This window comes from Myotis lucifugus, unplaced genomic scaffold, assembly GCF_000147115.1.
Source record: "Myotis lucifugus unplaced genomic scaffold, Myoluc2.0 scaffold_139, whole genome shotgun sequence".
NCBI lineage: Eukaryota > Metazoa > Chordata > Mammalia > Chiroptera > Vespertilionidae > Myotis > Myotis lucifugus.
The window spans coordinates 1,870,612-1,892,121 of record NW_005871187.1 but is presented as its reverse complement, the minus strand read 5'-3'; the positions used below and the strand labels follow the sequence as shown (position 1 = coordinate 1,892,121).

Here is a 21,510-nt window from a genome sequence, read left to right as displayed (position 1 = left end):
AGAGTTTAACCTTCTAGGAAGTTCAGCTCCTTTAGTAATTAAATACTATCACTGATTCAACTTTCTCCCACCTCCCTTTGCAGGAAACAACGGCCAGTTTGTATGCTACAAAGAAAGCCCACTGGCTTCTATACTGACTTGCAATTGGCTATTAATTGGTCTTAGTTTTTTGTTACCTTTTTCTAGTTTCAAGTGACCTTAGCAATAGCCACCCAATTTCACTGTCCTTAAAGTACCATTTTCCCCATAATTTTTGAATGCTTAATATAGAGATCCAACTAGTACCTTCCCTTCCACCAATTTACCAACCAACTCACTGCCAGTAAATGTGGGACCACCACTGCTGTGCTCCATCTACTCCCAGTAATGGAATTGACAATGCCAGCGAGGTATCAAGTGATCCCCCCGCAAAACCTCATCACCTGCTTTCTCAGACCACTTTAGGACTAGTTGTCACAGATCATATTCTCTGGGAATCAGACTCTGAAATGAGTTTTCTTATGTAGAATGTTTATTAGGGAGTGCCTTATGATTAGTATCTCTGGTAGAGCGGTGGGAAGGCATTAGGAGTGAGCAGAGGGAAAACTCTTCTATGATGCAATTCAACAACAGACTGCACAGGGAATGCTGGAACAAAAATGCCCATCAGAGCGGTTCTGCACTGGGTGAAAATGGTCAGGCCTATACCACTGCCTTAAGCAGGAAGTGGATTTGGGCAACATGAAAAGGGTGTAAACTTGGGCAAGGTGTCTTCTCTGCAACTTTGAAAATCCAGAGGGGCTGACAGCTTAATGATACCTGCCAGCAGCTCTCCCGGCAGCTAAAACAACAAGTCCTTCCTTGCGTGGAGAAGACCTCCGCAGCAAGTTAAGGTGTCTACCAGAAGGGAGAGCCAGTATTCAAATCTAGGCGGTCTGACTCAAGGGCTTTCACTCTTTCTCTGTTCACCATATTCTCTCTACAAGGTGCGGGGCATTTCTAACATTTGAGCATACAAGAATATTAAAGTACAGCAGTTATCTTATTCAACTCAGATAACATGGTACTCTAGAGTTGAATGCTAATGTTCCTAAAACCAAAAGCTTATGGATCATTTGATTTCTTCTTTGCCATCATAAGATCATTTATCCTACTCTGAAAGTTTAAAATTGTGCTCCTGGGGTCATTTCCATAATTTGCAGTGAAAATATCTAGGTTTTAATGTAATCAATCACTTAGCTCTAATGCCAAATGTTAAATAATATCAACAAAAATAAAGTGGCTAAGAAGTGATAAACTTTTGTGTTTCAACACTTTTCAAAACTGAAAATAAGCACAACTCAGTATCATCTCCATGTACACGACAAACAATATGACTCTGCCACATTCCATGATAGGTAGAAACTTGATTTCTGAGCATAATTTATCTGGCTCAATAGCAATACAAGTAAGTATTCATTAAACACGTTTACAAAGATGAAATAATATTTTCAATTTGAATTTTAATTCCTCTCCAGTCATTGACAGTCCACAGGAAGATGGTCTAAGTCAACCTTCCTAAACCCTGATTCTTTATTATACTGCTTCCTTTATCAGACCTATGCTTGGCTCAGTGTGAACTACATTCACCACTTTCCTGAAGATGTAATTTCCTGCTTTTATGTGTTTCTGGTCATCCTGTTCCTTTCGCCCTCTTTCTATCTCTATCCATCTTTGCCAGTTGAACATACTTTGTCCTATATCAACTGAAATTTCACTTACCTTTCAAAGTCTACTTTAAATCCTGCCTCTTTCATGAAGTCTTTCCTTCACCCTATCTATTAAATCCCAGACACCAAGCATTCACTGTCTCCAATGTGCCAAATATTATTTGTATACTCCTTAGATCAACCCCACAAGACTGGATTTATTCCCAAATTAATAAATTCTGGTTTGCCAAAAATGAAGTGTGACATTTCAGTAGTAAAATTGTACTGAGAAGTTTCTCAGAATATGGGACTTTCAGTGCTAAAGCTGAAAATGAGTGGTTTCTCAGGATGCAAGACTTTCAGTGTTAAATCAAAGACCATCATTCACCCTACCGACAGCTGGTAGGCTGATGGCTGGGAGGCAAATGTAGGTCTATTGAACTTCAAAGTCCACGTTCTGTTACTATATGTTGTCTCCTCTGAGAATTGTTATTAATTCCTGTAGTATCTTTTGAAAATTCCTCCATGACATTTGTTGTACCTAGCATGTGTCATAATTATTTGTATACTTGTTATATTTCCCCTGAACAGCTCCTAAAGAATGGTGTTGCATCTAGCTCATCTTTGGATCTCAGATAGCACCTAGCATAGAATTGTGTACTTGGCCCCAGTACTATGATCTCATCACCTCAATTTTTTACCTTCTCAGAGGCCTATCCTGACTATCCTATTTAAATCTGCTACCCACCTTCCTACCCACACTCCCAACCCCCTGAGACTTCTCTAATTTTCCCTTTTGACATAGTACTATTAACTTCTAACATTCTATCATGCACTTATTCATTATTAGTGTTTATGGTCTGACTCATCCTTTATGACATAAATTCCACAGAGCCACACAGACTCGGCAACATGTCATTAAAATTAAAACACGTAATAACAGCTGGTATTCCTGACAATGATCGAGTACTATATAAGGAATCATTTAATTATGTTTAGTGATATTAACTTGGTACAGGGATATGGTTTCAGGACCAGTTACCATGGTTCCCAAACTACACATAGATGCTCTAAGGTGCAACACCAAACTCACAGGATAGCCTGGGATGTTGCAGGGTATTGTAAACTTTCAGGGGATACACAGCAGCACCTGTTAGACAACATGAAAACCTCTAACTTGAGACAATTCATAGTTCCAGCATTAGATCACTCCACATTCCTTCCCAAGACATCTTTTTAAAGTTGGGTTTTCAGAGGTTGTTGTAATTAAAAGTAAGAGCCATAAAAAATCCACAAGAACAGGAAATGACAATGCAGTATCCTATGTGATTTCAAGATTTGGTAAGCTGTTCAACTCAACAGTGCATGTGAACTTTTAGCAATTATGGTTATTTAATAATAAAAATATTATTTTTTCCCTTTCAATCTCTGTGTATTATTTTTCAGACAGTTACTAAATTATTAGGGCATAAACACTCATTAAGCTGTTTAGACTTAACTACTTAATAAATGGAATGATAAGATACTTATTTTCACCTGCAGGAGATGTGAAAATTTGCATAGACAAAAAGGGTACTGTGAGACAAGCAAGATTGAGAACTCTGCCCTAAGCAACCTACTCTGAAATTACCACTCTGGCTCCATTTTATACTTCTCTCTCCCTTATTATTCTACTCCAGTCTCATTGGCCTCCTCCTTGTTCCTTGAACTCACCAAGCATGCTTCTGCCTCAGGCCTTTACACAGCTGTTTACTTTGCCTAGACACTCTTTGCTTACTGTCTGCTTGGCTAATCCTCTAGCTCAGTGGTTCTCAACCTTCCTAATGCCTCGACCCTTTAATATAGTTCCTCATGTTATGGTGACCCCCAACCATAAAATTATTTTCGTTGCTACTTCATAACTGTAATTTTGCTACTATTATGAATCGTAATGTAAATATCTGATATGCAGGATGTATTTTCATTGTTACAAATTGAACATAATTAAAGCATAGTGATTAATCACAAAAACAATATGTAATTATATATGTGTTTTCCAATGGTCTTAGGCGACCCCTGTGAAAGGGTCGTTTGACCCCCAAAGGGGTCTTGACTCACAGGTTGAGAACCGCTGCACGTCTAGCTTCTTTCAAATTGTTTCTCAAATATCACTTTTTCACCCTTAATCCCTACACCTTTTTCATCCAACCCCCAACACACACCCCCTGACAGCTGTTAATCTGTTCTCTCTCTATGAGTCTGTTTCTATTTTGTTAGTTTATTTTGATCATTAGATTCCACATATAAGTGAAATCATGTCATCTGCGAATAATGAGAGTTTTACTTCCTCCTTTCCAATTTCAATGCCTTTTATTTCTTCTTCTTGTCTAATCACTGTGGCTAGAACTTCCAATACAATGTCAAATAAGAGTGGTGAAAGCAGACATCCCTGTCTTGTTCCTATTCTTAAAATAAATGGTTTTAGTTTTTGCCCATTGAGCATGATATTGGCTGTAGGTTTGTCATATATGGCCTTTATTATGTTGACATATGATCCCTCTATTCCCACTTTGCTGGGAATTTTTATCATAAATGGGTGCTGGATTTTATCAAATGCTTTTTCTGCATCTATTCAAATGATCACGTGGTTTTTATTATTCTTCATTTTGTTTATGTGTTGTATCACATTTCTTAATTTGCAGATATTGTACTAACCTTGCATTCCCAAAATAAATACCATTTGATCATGATGTATGATCTTTTTAATGTATTGATGGATCCCCTTTGATAATATTTTGTTGAGGATTTTAGCATCTATATCATGAAGGATACTGGCTTATAATTGTTTTTCTTGGCAGTATCTTTATATCATTTTGGAATTAAGATAATGCTGGACTCATAAAATTGGTGGGTTTTTCCTCCTCTTAAATTTTTTGGAATAGTTTGAGAAGGATAGGAGTCCCCTCTTCTTTGAATGTTTGGTAAGATTCACCTGTGAAGTCATCTGGTCCAGGACTTTTGCTTGCTGGAGGTTTTTGATTACTGCTTCAATTTTATTATTTGTAATCTGTCTATTCAGATTTCCTGATTCTTCCTGATTCAGTTTTGGAAGATTGGATGCTTCTAGGAATTTATCAATTTCATCTAGTTTGTCCAATTTGTTGGCATATAGTTATTCATATTATTTTCTTACAATCCTTTGTATTTCTTTGATGGCAGTTATTACTTTTCCTCTTTCATTTCTGATTTTATTTGGGTCCTCTCTCTTTTTTTCTTCATGAGTCTGGTTAAAGGTTTGTCAATCTTGTTTATCTTTATCTTTTGTATTATTTTTTTAGTCACATGTCACTTTTTTTATGAAGCCTATTCTGGCCATTCTACTTAAAATTGGAGCCTGCTCTCTCCATCTCCCACTCTACTTCTTTCCATTAAACTTGTCATCTTTTAAAATCCTGTATGTTACATGTTATGTTAATTTTTAAAAATTGTCTAGACCCATCTATTAGAATGTAAGCTCTACATGATCAGAACTTTTTGTCTGTAATGTTCACTGAGATATCCCAAATGCTTAGAACAATAGCACATGCCTAGATCAGTGATGGAGAACCTTTTAAGCTCGGCATGTCAGCATTTTGAAAAACCCTAACTTAACTCTGGTGCCGTGTCACATATAGAAATTTTTTGATATTTGCAACCATAGTAAAACAAAGACTTTTATTTTTGATATTTATTTTACATATTTAAATGCCATTTAACAAAGAAAAATCAACCAAAAAAAATGAGTTCGCGTGTCACCTCTGACATGCGTGTCATAGGTTCGCCATCACTGGCCTAGATCATAGCATGGATTCAGTAAGTATCTGTTGAGTAAATAAATTATTAAATTAAATTAAAGAAAATTGGATCAATTTTCAAGAGATAAAAGAAGGTAAGGAAAGGCATGATGAGGCGAAAACCTGAAAGCTATTCACCAAACCTATAACCTATTTTTCCTGGGCATTTAGCTAGACCACATTTCCCAGCCTGCCCTGCAGCTAGGTGTGGCCATGGGACTAAGATCTGAACAAGGAAATGTGAACATAAGTGATGAACACTTCTTATAAGCCTGCTCACTTCAAACCCAGTGTAAATTCTCCATTTTCTTTCATCTTTGGGAGGCTGAATCTATGAGTCTCAGATCCTAGAGGATGGCATTGAGTCACAAGTTACAAGGAGCCTCCGTACCTGAAAGACCATGATGAATGTTGTCCACCTCAGAACCACCTTTATTGGACTTCCTGTGAGTGAGAAATTGACATCTGTGGAAAGTCACTGACATCTGGGGTTTGTTTACAGCAACTGATAGCATTTTCCTGATGGTTTGAAGGTCTCATACACTGGAAACGTCTACTTCAGTGGAATCTAATATGTAAAGGAATATAACAGGGAAGAATTAGAAAAAGACAAGACACAGTATGTCAAAAATAGGAATGAGCCACATTCAAGTCAGTTTATTTGAAATAGCCAAGGAAAAATTCTTTAAAGTAAAATGAATCCATTGAAATTGCTTTAACTTGATTCAAGGTTGCTAATGAAATACAATAAGAAGATTCAATAGGGGTTGAAATATTTGGCAAAACTTATTTTTAAAGTGACAATTTTTTGAAACAAAAGGAGAAAGAGTGAAAATGGAGAACCCAATTGAATAAACCCCAAAATAGATTGTACCAATAAGTAACTATTTGTATTTCATTTAACTCTGAGGCTTGAGGACTTTAAAATGTATTTCATGTTTAATACATTCACTGAACTTTTCTATATTGCATGAGATTCTCAAAGCCTGTTTCTATTAAGTTTTCATAAATATAAATATGTATAAACATATTTATTGTTGGAAAACAAGGAATAAACTCATATTTACAGCAAATTGTATGATAAAATAAAGAAAATACAATTTCAGATTCATCAAATAAAATTGATTGCAAAATCTTCTGTCTCTATTACCAAATCCATTATTTACAAAGATGTTTTCCATTTGTCTATTGTTTTATTTCTTTATAAAACTATATTTTATTTAAAATCACAACATCTGAATTGAGATGAAGTCATTATCTTCTCACCATGTCAATTATTATGAAAACTCAATTTGACCAATGCAACAAATATTTAAAAATAGGAAACAGAATATATTCCTCATTATAAATAGCTCCCCACATATACCAATTCTCACAAGAGAAATAAAAGTCACAGAAGAAGAAATAGCTCCAAGCTATAGAGAAATCCATACAAGCCTTCCTCTTTCTCCTGATCTTTCATTTTCCCTTTCCCATTTACTCCTTCTCAATCTGGCGGCTGCATTTTTGTTGTTTCACACTAAGGCAGGTTTTCTACTCTACCCTCACAGGCAGTTGCTACCTGCAATTGACAGCTTCACTCTGAGAATTAAATCAGTTAGCATTCTACCCAATACTTCTCATTGTCCTCTCCAAAGTCTTGAGCTTTGTTGGTGAAGATGAAAACCAGCTTAATAAAGAAATGGAAAGAATGAAAGAGTGAGGGGAAAAGTTAATTAGCAGGTAAGCAGACAGTGTAATTATTTAAAAAGTATGACATTAGTTAACTGAGCAAAAAGATTTTTGAGATTAAAGTCTTTAAATAATTCTGAAATGGCTCTGAATACAACTAAACTTTTCTTCTGAATATCTTTCTTCTATGAGAGTTTAAAATTGTTCACAAAGATTGTAGGTAAAAATTCAAATTTAAAATGGAAATACCTATGTTCCTACCAAGGGCAATGAAATAGTTGGGAAATAGTTGTAAAGACAGAATATACTATTTTTAAAACATTGCAAATTATCCAAAACTCTGGCATCCTATCTAATAAAAGAGAAACATGGTAATTAGCGTACGACCGCTACCCTTCCCATTGGCTAATCAGGGCGATATGCAAATTAACTGCCAGCCAAGATGGCGGCCGGCAGCCAGGCAGCTGGAAGCGAACATGAGGCTTGCTTGCTTCAGTGAAGGAGGACTCCAACATTCCCCACCTACCTTGCCGGCCTCTGAGCTTGCAGTTTGAAACATTGTAACAAATATAGAAGCTAAACAAAACCCCAGAAACCAGCTTTCAGCCGGCCGGGATCTCAGAGTTGGAGATGATACAGTGTTTCGATTATAGAACCCAAACAAACCAGATACCTGCTTTCAGCAGCAGAGGCCTTGGCCCAGAATAAAAAAAAAAAGAAAAAAAGGAGCGGTTGGGAGCTTCAGTCACCCACCAGCCTGAAAACAGCCCTCAGCCCCTCACTCAGACTGGCCAGGCACCCCAGTGGGGACCCCCACCCTGAAGGGTGTGTGACCAGCTGCAAACAGCCATCATCCCCTCATCCAGGCTGGCCAGGCACCACAGTGGGGACCCCCACCCTGATCCAGGACACCCTTCAGGGCAAACCAGCCAGCCCCCACCCGTGCACCAGGCCTCTATCCTATATAGTAAAAGGGTAATATGCCTCCCAGCACCGGGATCAGCGTGACAGGGGGCAGCGCCCAAACCCCCTGATTGGCCCTGCTCTGTGCGTGACAGGGGGTGACACCGCAACCTCCCTATCGACCCTGCCCTGAGTGTGACAGGGGGCGGTGCCCCAACCCCCAATCGGCCCTACCCTGAGCGTGACTGAGGGTGGCATCGCAACCTCCCAATCCGCCCTGCTCTGTGCATGACAGGGGGCGGCGCCCCAACTCCCCAATCGGCCCTGCTCTGAGCCTGACCAGGGGCTGCACCTAGGGATTGGGCCTGCCCTCTGCCACCCGGGAGCAGGCCTAAGCCAGCAGGTCGTTATCTCCCGAGGGGTCCCAGACTGTGAGAGGGCACAGGCCGGGCTGAGGGACCCCCCCTCCCCCCCCCCAGTGCACAAATTTTTGTGCACCGGGCCTCTAGTATTATATAAGTAAAAATAATAGTAAGATTTAGTGTTAATATTTGCATACTTGTCTTACAATTGTGTGAAACACCTCCACCCACACTGCAATCACCACACTGTTGTCCATGTCCATGAGTTCTCTTTTTTTTTCTTTTTTGCTTAATACCCCCACCCCCACCTCAGCGGTCTGCCTGCTCTCTATGTATGAGTCTGCCTGTCAAATCATCTTGATCTGATCTGATTGCCTAGGAATGTTGCTCTTCCTCTTTGCCATTATAAGGATGTCCTTCTGAAGTGGGAAAGCATCTTTCTTGGACTTAGGGTAAATGAATAGTTGTATCGCTCTCTTAAAGCTTAATTAAATTTCAGAAATCAACATAGTTCATTCAGAGAATTAGAAACACTGATATGTAATGTCACAATACTAATATATTTTTAAATAGTCCTATTTTCTCTATACTAAAAAATATTCCTTTTTAATCATACCAGTATCCTCTTAGAGCAGCGGTTCTCAACCTGTGGGTCACGACCCCTTTGGCGGTCAAACGACCCTTTCACAGGGGTCACCTAAGACCATCCTGCATATCAGATATTTACATTACGATTCATAACAGTAGCAATATTATAGTTATGAAGTAGCAATGAAAATAATTTTATGGTTGGGTCACAACATGAGGAACTGTATTTAAAGGGCCAGAAGGTTGAGAACCACTGTCTTAGAGGATATAAGCTTCATACATAATTCCTAATACCTATAGTTGAAAATATCTATCTATAAATGGGAAGCTTCCCCTATAAAGTTTAGCAACACATATAATTTAGACTAAATAAGACTAGTACAAAATAATTCTTTTTACTTTTTTTCTGGCAGTAATTCAGTTTTATTTCAAAATTTGATGGTAGAGGAAAACAGATGTCTAGCGAGAGAGATTGCATTGTTCAGGAAAAGAAAAGAATTTAATATATGATGTTTACAAAGGTACTATTAGTTGAGTTCAGCAGGAAAGAAGAAAGCTCTCTTTTGTTTCCCTTCCTAAATTTACCACTTGTGTCCAATTACCCCTGGTTAGAGAGTTCTCTACTAGAAAATATTATCCCTAGAGAAGCTGGCTGAGAGTCATGGCATCCAAAGCTAGAAAGACCACATAGATTTTCTAGTCCAATTGTTTAATGACTTAAAATACCAGGTAGAAAACAGAGATGACTGGAACAGAGTATGTGCACCAGAGTAAATAGTGATCAAAGCCATCTGTTCACCTATGATTTCAATTCCACCCCCTTCCGATAACCTCCAGGATCTTACTCCCTTCCCCCTATATTTTCAATCTCTCCCATTTCCACAGGATCCTTTTTCTCACTCTCTATATATTTCCAAGTTGCTCTCTTCTTACAAGAAAAATAAAATAAAATCTTTCCTTAATCTTGTAATTTTTACCACTTTCTCCCCTTTTAATCAAAATTCATTTTTATTGAATTTATTGGGGGTGACATTGGTTAATAAAATCACATAGGTCTCAGATGTACAATTCTACAATACATCATCTGTATATTGTATTGTGTTCACCACTCAAAGCCAAGCCTCCTTCCATCATCACTTATCCCCTTTTACCCTCTACATCCCCCAAACCCACTTTCCCTCTGATAATCATCATACTGTTGTCTGTTTCTATGAGCTTATTTTTTCCCCTTAATCCCTTTACTTTTAACAGCCAGCATCCAAAACCTCCTCCCTTCTGAAACATGTCAGTCTGTTCCCTGTATCTATGAGTCTGATGCTGTTTTATTGGTTTGCTTATTTTGTTCATTACATTCCACTTATAAGTGAAATCATATGGTATCTGTCTAGATCATTTCACTTTGCATAATACTTTCCAGGTCCATCCATGCTGTCACAAAAGGTAAGACTTCCTTCTTTTTTAGGGCCAAGTAGTATTCCATTGTGTAATGTACCACAGCTTTTTTATCCACTCATCCACTGATGGACAGTAGGGCTGCTTCCAAATCTTGGCTATTGTAAATAACGCTGCTATGAACATGGGTGTGCATATATTCTTCCAAATTAGTGTTTCAAGTTTCTTATATATATTCCCAGAAGTGGAATCCCTGGGTCATAAGGCAGTTTGATTTTTAATTTTTTGAGGACACTCCATACTATTTTTCACAGTGGTTGCATCAATCAGCGTTCCTACCAACAGTGCACCAAGGGGTTCCTTTTCTCCACATTCTCACCAACACTTGTTGATTTATTGATGATAGCATCTAGTTTCATTGCATTATGGTCAGGTGTAAGGTGATATCTCATTATGGATATAATGTGCATTCTGATGATTGACATTTCTCTGATTGACATTGGCCATCTTTTTACATGTTTATTGGCCATTTGTTTGTCCTCTTTGGAGAAGTGTCTATTCAGATCCTTTGCTCTTTTTGGACTGTTTCTTTTTTTGGTGGTGAATTGTGTGAGTTCTTTATAAATTTTGAATATTAATCCTTTATCAGATGTATCATTGGGAAATAAGTTCTCCTTTCCATTTTGTTAATGGCTTCTTTGCTGGGCAAAAAAGTTTTTAGTCTGATGTTGTCCCATTTGTTTATTTTTTATTTTGTTTCCCTTGCCTGAGGTAATATATCAGAAAAAAAATATTGCTAAGAGAAATGTCTGAGATTTTACTGCCTAAGTTTTCTTCTAAGATTTTTATGGTTTTGACTCTAAGATTTAGGTCTTTGATACATTTTGAGTTTATTCTTGTGTATGGTATAAGATGGTGGTCTAGGTTCATTTGTGAGGTATTTTGTTTTTATTTTGCATTATCTGTCCAATTTTCCAAACTCCATTTATTGAATAGACTATCTTTACTCTATTGTTTGTTCTTGCTTTCTTTGTCAAATATAAATTGACCATAAAGGTGTAGGTTTATTTCTGGGCTCTCTATTCTGTTCCATTGATCTCTATGTCTATTTTTCTTTTAGTTTTTTAAATCCTCACCCAAGTATATGTTTATTGATTTTTATAGAGAGTGAGGAAGGGAGAGAGGAAGAGGGAGGGAAGAAGGGAGGGAAGGAGGGAGAGAAAGAGAGAGAGATCCATTGGTTGCCTCCCATAAGCACCCCAACCAAGGATCAAATACACAATTCAGGTATGTGTGCTGACTAGGAATCAAACCCACAGTCCTCTGGTGTATGGGACAATGCTTCTCCTCTTTTGTTTCTGATTTATTTATTTGGGTCCTCATTTTGTTTTCTTGATAAATCTGGTTAAATCTTGTTTATTTTTGTCAAAGAACCAGCTCTAGATTTCATAGATCTTTTGTATTATATATTTTAGACTCTATTTAATTTACATCTACTCAATTTTTATTATTTCCTTTCTTCTGTTCGTTTGGTCTTTGTTTGTTGTTCTTTTTCTAGTTCCTTTAAGTGTCAAATTACAATGTTTATTTAAGATTTTTCTTGTTTTTTTGTTGTTGTTGTGTTTTTGAGGTAGTCCTGTAATGCAGATTTTGCCTTTTTAAGATTGCTTTCTCTGTGACTCATAGATTTTGGGCTGTTGTATTCTCATTTTCATTTGTTTCAACTATCTTTCCATTTCTTCCTTGATCTCATCATTAACCCATTCATTGTTTAGTAACATGTTATTTAGTGTCCATGTCTTTGTGTGTTTTCATTTCTTTTCTTTTTTTTTCTTGTTATTGATTTCTGGTTTCACTGCATTATGGTCAAAGAAGATACTTGATATGCATTCAATCTTCTTAAATTTATTGAGACTGTTTTGTGTCCCAACATGTAACCTATCTTAGAAAATATCCCATGTGCACTTAAAAAGAATGTATATTCTGCTTCTTTGGGGTGAAATTCTGTGAAGATATTAAGTAAATCTATTTAATCTACTGTGTCATTTAAGACTGCTATTTTCTTGTTGATTTTCTGTCTTGAATACCTATCCATTGATGTCAATAGAGTGCTAAAATCCCCTACTATGACTGTATTACTGTCTATCTCTACCTTTATGTCCATCAAGATTTTCTGTGCTCTGATATCAGGTGCAAAAATGTTTACATGAGTTATACAGTGGAACCTCCTTTATCAAACTTAGTTCATTCTGAAGGCTGTTCAAAAACTGACTTATTTTTCCCCATTAGAAATAATGTAATTGGATTAATCCGTTCCAGACTGCCAAATGAATCCCTGTTTTAACTTTTCTTATATACAGTACATATCTATTATACTGTTTAATCTATAAATAAATACTTTAAAAACAAAAAGGATGTGAAATGTAAATTTAACAAAGAGGAAGGGAAATGTACAGTAAAAAAAATGAAAATTTAACAATAATTGTAAGCAGCAAAAGCAAAAATATCACTAAAATATTCATCGCACAATATCCTGAGATGTTAACAGTGGTAAACTGACTCCCATTCATGCATTCTCTCCTTTGTCACCTGAGAGATGTGTCACTGATCATACAGATATCTGCATGACAGGGTTGTCAGGTTGAGAAGCAAATTGATTGAGATGGGAGATATTAGAGAAACGAGGTTCCACTGTATTCACTTGCTGGATTGCTCCCTTTATCATTGTGTAGTGTCCTTCTTTGTATCTTAATGTAGCCTTTGTTTTAAATTCTATTTTCTCTACTATAAGTTTTGTTACCCCAACTTTTCTTTTCAACTTTCATTTGCATGAAATATCTTTTTCCATCCCTTTACTTTTAGTCTGTTTGTATCTCTCATTCTGAGGTGGCTCTCTTGTGGACAGCATACTGTATATTGGGTCTTATTTTCATATCCATTCCACTACCCCATGTCTTCTGAGTAGAGCACTGAAGCCATTTACATTCAAAGTGATTATTGATAGGTATGTATGTATAGCCATTTTATTCTTTTAAGTATGTTCCTTTGTTTGTTTGTTTTTTCTTCTTCTTAACAAAGACCCTTTATCATTTTTTATAATACTGACTTTATGTTAATGAACTCATTTAGTTTTGTCATGTCTGGAAAGCTCTTTATTTCTCCTTCAATTTTAAATGATAGCCTTGCTAGGTAAAATAGTCTTGAAGTCTTGATTGTAGGTCCTAGCTTTTCATCACTTTGAATGTTTCATTACAGTTCCTTCTGACCTGAAATGTTTCTGTTGAGAAATCAGCAACAGTATTATGAGAGCTCCCTTGCAGGTTACTAACTATACCTCTTGCTGCTTTTAGGATTCTTTCTTTGTCTTTAATCTTTGCCATTTTAATTATGATGTATCTTGGTGTGGGTCTCTTTGTGTTAATCTGGTTTGGGATTCTCTGCACTTCCTGTATTTGTGTGTCTTTTTCCTTCACCAGGTTAGAGAAGTTTTCAGTCATTATTTCTTCAAATAGGTTCTCAATCTCTTGCCCTCTTTCTTTCCTTATGGAACCCCTATGATGCGGATGTTGTTACATTTCATATTGTCCCAAAGGTCCCTTAAACTATCCTCAGTTTTCAAAATTATGTTTTCTGTTTGCAGCTTTGATTGGATGTTTTCTGCTACATTGCCTTCCAAATCACTGATTAAATCTTCTGCTTCATCTACCCTACTCTTTATTCCTTCTTGTGTACTCTTAATTTCAGATACTGAATTTTTCATTTCTGAGTGTTTTTATAGTTTCTATGTCCTTTTTCATGCTGTCGAAGTTCTCACTAAATTCCTTAAGCATCCTTACAACCATTTTTTTTAAACTCGGTATCCAGTAAATTGCTTGCCTCTGTTTCATTTACTTGTCTTTCTGAAAATTTCTCTTGTTCTTTCATTTAAGGCATGTTTTTTGTTTGTTTCCTCATTTGGGTTGTCTCTTGTGTTAGGTTTCTATGTATTAGATAGATCTACCATGTTTCCTAGTCTTAGTTGGGTGGTCTTATGTAGTAGGTGCCCTGTGGGACCCAGTGGTATAGTCTTCTTTATCACCTTAGCTTGTGCTCCAGGAATTTCCATGTGTTGGTTATGTGAGCCCTCCTGTTATAACTGAGTCTTGATTGGCATAAATCCATGTGGGCGGGAGGGGTCAACCCTCATACTGACTGTAAGGATCAATCCCGACCATAGTGTATGAGCTGCTGCACAGGTGCTGACTACACCAAGCAAAATTCACCTCAGCCGGGTCTGGTGCCTGGGGACATCTCCCTTTGGATGTGTCACTTGTAAAGCTAATTGGATCCTACTCTGATGTTGTCTGAAGCTTAACACTGTGTGTGTTGATTCTGGGGCCTCTTGGGAGGGACTCTGGTGTAGGTAAATGTCAGATGCTGCCTGTGAATGGCCCTGGGCAACCTGTTTGGGGCTACAAAGTGATCCACAGTTCGTGGCTGCCCCAGCTGAGCCTGAATTGCATAAGAAGGACCAGAACTGAGTCTGAGGGCAGGTCAGCAATGGCCCAGGGCATCGCAAGATCTGCCTCCACCTGCCCCTGCTTGCTGGCTGCCTATTAAGTTCAGTCACTGAAAGATTTTCTCATGGTAATCAAGTTTCTTAGGGTAGGTTATCAGTGAGTCACTGTAGGGTTAAGAGGCATTTGCCAGATTGATACTGGTTCAATCTCAGTGACAGCCCTGGGTCTGAGGCCATTCAGCAAAAGTCCTGGGGCATACCAAATCTACCTGGCAGTCGCTGAGTATCTGCAGACCTCTCTGGTGAGTGGGGTCTCAGGGGGTCATCAGGGTGAAGCTAGCAGAATTTATCAGGCCCAAACAAGCTAAGATTTGGCCATGTAAAGGGGGGGGGCTCTGCACCAGTCCCATGTGTGAGGAAAAAATGGCCCCTGTCTGAGAGCCACACAACTCAGTCTATCCCAGACTCTGCTGGAAGCCAGAGCTCATCAGGGAAGAGCCAGGAAATCAGGAGAGTGGGGCTGGCGAATCCCCCATGATGGGGACACACCTGTCATGGTCACAGAAATGTAGCTGTAATGACCATGCCCCAAAGCCACACAACTAAGTCACTGGCAACCCCTAAATCTGCTAGGACTCCTCAACCCAGGCCGCTGATTCCTCAGCAAGCTACACAGAGTGAGATGACAGGGATTGTGGAGGGTGGGGCTATTGCATTCCCCTAGCTGATACCATATTGAGGGGAGTGCTTTACCCAAGAAAGATGGCATCTGCAGTGTGAGAGAGGGACTCAGCACAGGGACTCTGTCTGTCCCTTCAACTCTCTCCCCAGAGCCACAAACCCCAGTCTCTCCTCTCATGACTCGTCTGCTCTGCCCACCGTCTGTTGGAGCCCAGGGTGAGTGACTGTGAACAAGATTTTGTGCATTGGTCCTTTAAGAGGGCACTGTGTCTCTAGCAGACTCCCATCTCTCTATGGCAGACAAAATCCCTGCTGATTTTCACAGCCAAATGTTATGTGAGCACCTCTTCCCAGCTCTGGTGCTCTGAGCTGGGGAACCCGGAAAGGGATTGAGATCCCACATTCCTCAGGAGGAACCTTTGCAGTTGAGATAGCTCTCTGGAATCTCAGCCTGTGGGAGTGGGGCCAGCACTTTGTGCTTCTCCCTTCCTAATAGTCTCAGTGGTACTTTTATAAATACTTGGTTATAAAACATTTTTTCAGCTTGTCTTCAGTTATTCAGGTTAATTGTGCTATATTTTAGTTGTAATTCTAGTTTTGTCCTGGGAGGAGGTGAGGGTATCTTACACCTACTCTGCCACCATCTTAGATCATCAATCAAAATTCTTGAGTGATCTGTTAAACCTTTCTTTTTTTCCAGAGCACATGTTAAATCCAATGTGCTTGGTCCTGTGATAGATGATATATGTCAGAGCAAGTCTTCAAATACGATGTTAAGTTAGTTCTGAACTTACACAACTGATTTAAATAAGCTTTTATAGATGATTTTAAGGTAATAATGTCAGAGAAATCTGCTTAGATAGGCTTAAAATTTCCTCGAATTTATTAGTATTTAAAGAAAGTTTTGTGACTTTGGTGACATCATTTTATCAAGTGTAAGTCACAAGGTTCTAATAGCAGTAGTTTGAGGAATGAATGGTAGGTGAGAATGTGTGGGAAATGTGTTCCCACAGCTCTCTGTACCTCCCTTGTAATGCATTTAATTTTACTTGATTCATTGTTCTTACTTTCCCTAATCAAAGAAAAGTTCCATGAGAGAAGCTACCATGGTGTATTATCAGCTTTTAGCACAGGGATAGATAAAAAAAGCTTTATACATAGAAATAACTTTGAAATACAACAGAAAATAGGCTATTCATAATTTGTAACCTGAAATAAGATGGTTCAATTACTTACTAAACAAAAAAGTCAACATTTTGCACAGGACTTAAGTCCCTGAGGCTCATAATATAATATTCAAGATGTTCAAAATATAATCCATAATTATTCGAATAACTAGGAAAATATCAAATATAATCAGGAGATGCCAATACCAAAATAACAAAGATTTTGGAATTAAAAGACAAAGACATGAAAGCAGCTATTATAAAAATGCTCAAAGATAAGATGGGAGGTTGATCCTAAACTGTAAAGTTGCTTTTTCTACAGTTCAAAATACTGAATTTTGTGGAGAATAAAAATGGTGGTGGAGTAAGTGGATGCTATACAGACACACTCCCAGGGCCAAACTGGAATTACAACTGAAATACAAAAAAACACCCCAAATATTCAACTAAAGACTAGCTGGGAGAACCGTGATAACCAAGGATGGAAAGTTGAGACCACATAGAAACTGGTAGGAAGGACCAAGGCACGAAATGGCTGGCCAGGCTCTCACAGATAGCAGCTGAAATTCCAGAGGGATATTTCAGCTGTGGGGGGTTGCCACTGATAACTCTGAAGTCTAATCCCCAAGCTGGGCCACCCAGCAGAGAGCACCAGAACTGAGAAAGGTGCCCACATAACATCTGGCTGTAAAAAGCAACAGGGTTGCTGTCTACCAGAGAGAGATGCCTGAAAATGAAGGCACCTTCTGAAAGAGCCAATGCACAAGATTCTGTGTGTAACATTCATGTTGGGCTCCAGCAGAGAGAGGGCAGAGTGGACTGAGCAGTGTAAGTACAAGCTTGGGTTGGGGGCTCTGGGGTTAGAGCTCAGAAGGTAGACACCCTGGTTTTCTGTGCTGAGTTATTCCCTCACGCTATGGAGGTCATCTTTCTCAGGCAGACCTTTGCTATCCCGGTGGTTTTTGCCTGGGGTAGGAGGGGAAACAGTTGACCCACCATACTGGAAAACCCCTTGCCCCACCCTGTGGTGTTTCTGAGGCCCATTAAGAGACTGAGAATAACAATTAGTCACCAGGCAGAAGCAATTGCCACACCCTGTTGGAAAACCTCTCACCCCACCTGTGGACAATTGCCTGGGGATACTCAGACTGAATCCAATCAGTCTGCAGGTAGATGCGGGTCTCTGGAGGCTTTGCCTGAAACAGCATTTGGGTTCCCACCCAAGACAGGGCATTCCTAGAACATCCAGTTCAGGTGAACAAAGGCACGGCACCACTGGACCCCTCAAGACACTTTCTACATAAGGCCATCCCACAAAGAATGGAGGCATAACAGTTCTATCTAATATATAGAAGCAAATAAAAGAGCAGCTAAAGTGGGGAGACAAAGAAGCAACCCCCAAATGAGATAAGAAGGAATCTGCAGAAAAAGAAGTAAATGAAATGGAGGCAAGGAACCTATCAAACATAAGAGTTTATAGCAATGGTTATAAAGATGCTTAAGGAACTTAGTGCAAATTACAACAGTATGAAAAGGGAAATAGAGGCCAGGAATAAAAACCAGACGGAAATGAAGAATAATACATTTGACAGGAAGAACACTGGAAGGTATTAAAAGTATATTGGATAAAGCAGAGGACTGAATCAGTGAGTTAGAAGACAAGGTAGAAATAAACACCTAAGTAAGCAGCAAATATAAAAAAGAATTAAAAAGCAGGAAGATACCTTAAGGGAGCTCTGGGACAACATGAAATGTAACAACATCTGCATTGTAGGAATACCAGAAAGTGGACAGGGTGAGCAAGGAACACAGAACCTATTTAAAGAATAATGAAAACTTCCCCAACCTGGTGAAGGAAAATGTCACACAAGTTCAGGAGACAGAGAGAATCCTAATCAAGATGAACCCAAAGAGACCCACACCTAGATACATCATGACTAAAAGGGCAAAGGTTAAAGACAAAGAAAGAATCTTAAAGGCAGCAAGAGTAAGACAAAAAATTACCTACAAAGGAGTTCTCATTAGAAAGTCAGCTGATTTCTCAATAGAAACACTTCAGGCCTCAAAGGAATGGCATGAAGTATTCAAAGTAATGAAAAGCAAGTTCTTTGGTTTATCTCTTCTCATCCTCCCAACCCCACTTTGAGGTATGACAGTCTGTTCCATGCCTCCATGCTTCGGGTCTTATTTTGTTGGTCAATTCATTTTATCATTAGATTCTATTGTTTCCAGGATGTTTTTAATTTGTTGCTTGATCTCATTGATAACACATTCATTGTTTAATAACATGCTATGTAGCCTCCGTGTATTTGAATGCTTTTGAGTTTTTTTATTGTAGTTGATTTCTAACTTCATGCCACTGTGATCTGAGAAGATGCTTGGTATTATATCAGTCTTCTTGCATTTGTATAGACTTGTTTTGTGCCCTAACATGTGGTCTATCTTTGAGAATGTTCCATGTGCACTTGAGAAGAATGTATATTCTGTTGCTTTGGGGTGAAATGTTCTGTAAATATTGGTTAGATCCATTTGGTCTCTAGTGTGTCATTAAGGCTTCTCTTTCCTTGTTAAATTTTTTTGTCTGGAAGATCTATCCCATGAAGTCAATGGGGTGTTAAAGTCTCCTACTATGACTGTAGTGCTGTCAATCTCTCCCTTAAAGTCCATCAAGAGTTTTTTTATGTATTTGGGTGCTTCTATATTGGGTGTATATATGTTTACAAGGGTTGTATTTTTTTGTTGAATCATTCTCGTTAGTATCATGGAGTGGCATTATTTGTCTCTTGTTATGGCCTTTGTTTTGAAGTCTATTTTGTCTGATATGAATATTGCTACCCCATTTATTTTTCCTTTCTATTTGCATGGAATATATTTTTCTATTCCTTCACTCTCAGTCTGTATTTATCTTTTGTTCTGAGGTGGATCTCTTGTAGACAGCACATATATAAACATGGTCATGTTTTCTTATCCATGCAGTCACCCTATGTATTTTACTGGAGCATTTAATCCATTTGCATTTAAGGTTATTATTGATAGGTATTTATTTATTTCCATTTTTATTTTCTTTATGGCTTTGATCTGCTCTATCTCCTTTTCTTTTTCTTAGAGCAGTCCCTTTAACATTTCTTGCATTGCTGATTTGGTGGTAATGTACTCCTTTAACCTATATTTTTGTCTGGAAAACTTTTTATTTCACCTTCAATTTTAAATAATAGCCTTGCTGGATACAGTAGTCTTGGATTTAGGCCCTTGCTTTTCATTACTTTGAATACTTCATGCCATTCCTTTGAAGCCTGAAGTGTTCCTATTGAGAAGTCAGCTGACTTTCTAATGAGAACTCCTTTGTAGGTAATTTTCTGTCTTACTCTTGCTGCCTTTAAGATTCTTTCTTTGTCTTTAACCTTTGCCCTTTTAGTCATGGATACATCTTAAAGGCATTATGCTGAGTGAAAAAAGCCTATCTCAGAAGGTTACATGCTATATGATTCAATTTCTGGAAAAAAAAAAAAACACCAATGATAACAACAGAAAACAGATTAGTGGTTGCCAAGGGTACGGTTAGCGGGAGGGAATGACTACAAAGAAGTAGCACTAGAAAAATGTAGGAGTGACAGAACTGTATCCTGAGTATGGACTGATTACATGATCTATTTATGTGTTAATAGATCATAAAGCTCTTTGGCAAAAATAAAGTCAATTTTACTGTATGCTAATTTAAATAAATAAAATCCTATATAATAAAGAGATAATATGTTAATTAGACCAGATGGCAGAATGACTTTCCAGAATGACCAGTGGGTAGGGCCATGGGCTGCGGGGGACGCAAGGCAGCCAGGGCCGTGAGGCAGACGGGGGCCGCGAGGGCCGAGGCAGCTGTGGCTGCAAGGGCCAAGCCCCTTGAATGAATTTCGTGCATCGGGCCTCAAGTTTAAAATACCAAGGAGAGAAACTACTGGATCACAGGGCAGGTATATGTTCAGTTTTTTAAAATTTCCACACCTTTATCTAAAGTAGTTAGATTTTGCATGTTATATTTTTACCAACAATAAACAGAAATTTCAGTTATTATACATTCTCATCAAAATTTGATATTAGTAGTCTTTTTAATGTTAGTCATTGGAATGGGTATGAAATGACATCTCATTATGGTCTCTATATAAATTTTAATAGTGCATAATATTCCAAAATTCGGCATTTTCACAATTAATTCAAACTATCCTGTAGTAGGTCCTTGACTTACCCTTCCTACCTATACTTTTTTCCCCTAGAATTCATTGATCTTTTCAGTCAACACATGTGGGCTAGTTTTAATTGTTGTTATTCCAGAAAGAGGTGATAGAGAAAGTAGGGTTGAAAACATGTGTTCATATCACCCTCTCCCATTTATTTAATTCTTAGGTGTCACAGTTATAGAATTTTGGAGATATAAAGATCTTTAGAAATCATATTATCCAAACCCTTCATTTTATAAATGTGTACATGAAGGCCACAGAGAATGCACTGCTTTGTCTGAGTCATGTATTAGGCCACTTTTATAATGTTTTAGAGTTGAGAATCACATCTTTAATGTTACTGTGACATTTACCAGGAAGAAATTTTAATAAATCAAAAATTACATTTTAAGGACATTTTCCATTTATTGAGTGCCTCTCAATGCCAAGCACTATGCTAGGTTCTGAGGATGTGAAAGATACAGACCACATCCTATCTAATAAAAGACAAAAAGGGTAATTAACCGTACCTCCGCTATGTTTCCCATTGGCTAATCAG

The 21,510-nt window shown here is 38.1% G+C and overlaps 1 long non-coding RNA gene across 1 annotated transcript in view; it reads right to left on the bottom strand.

The window, feature by feature from the left end:
- LOC111827161 overlaps nt 1-21,510 on the bottom strand; it is a 115,160-nt gene that overhangs the window by 76,390 nt on the left and 17,260 nt on the right. Inside the window, exon 4 of the long non-coding RNA XR_002830677.1 lies at nt 5,871-6,047. This is a non-coding gene — a long non-coding RNA (uncharacterized LOC111827161). The remainder of the gene's footprint in view (nt 1-5,870; nt 6,048-21,510) is intronic.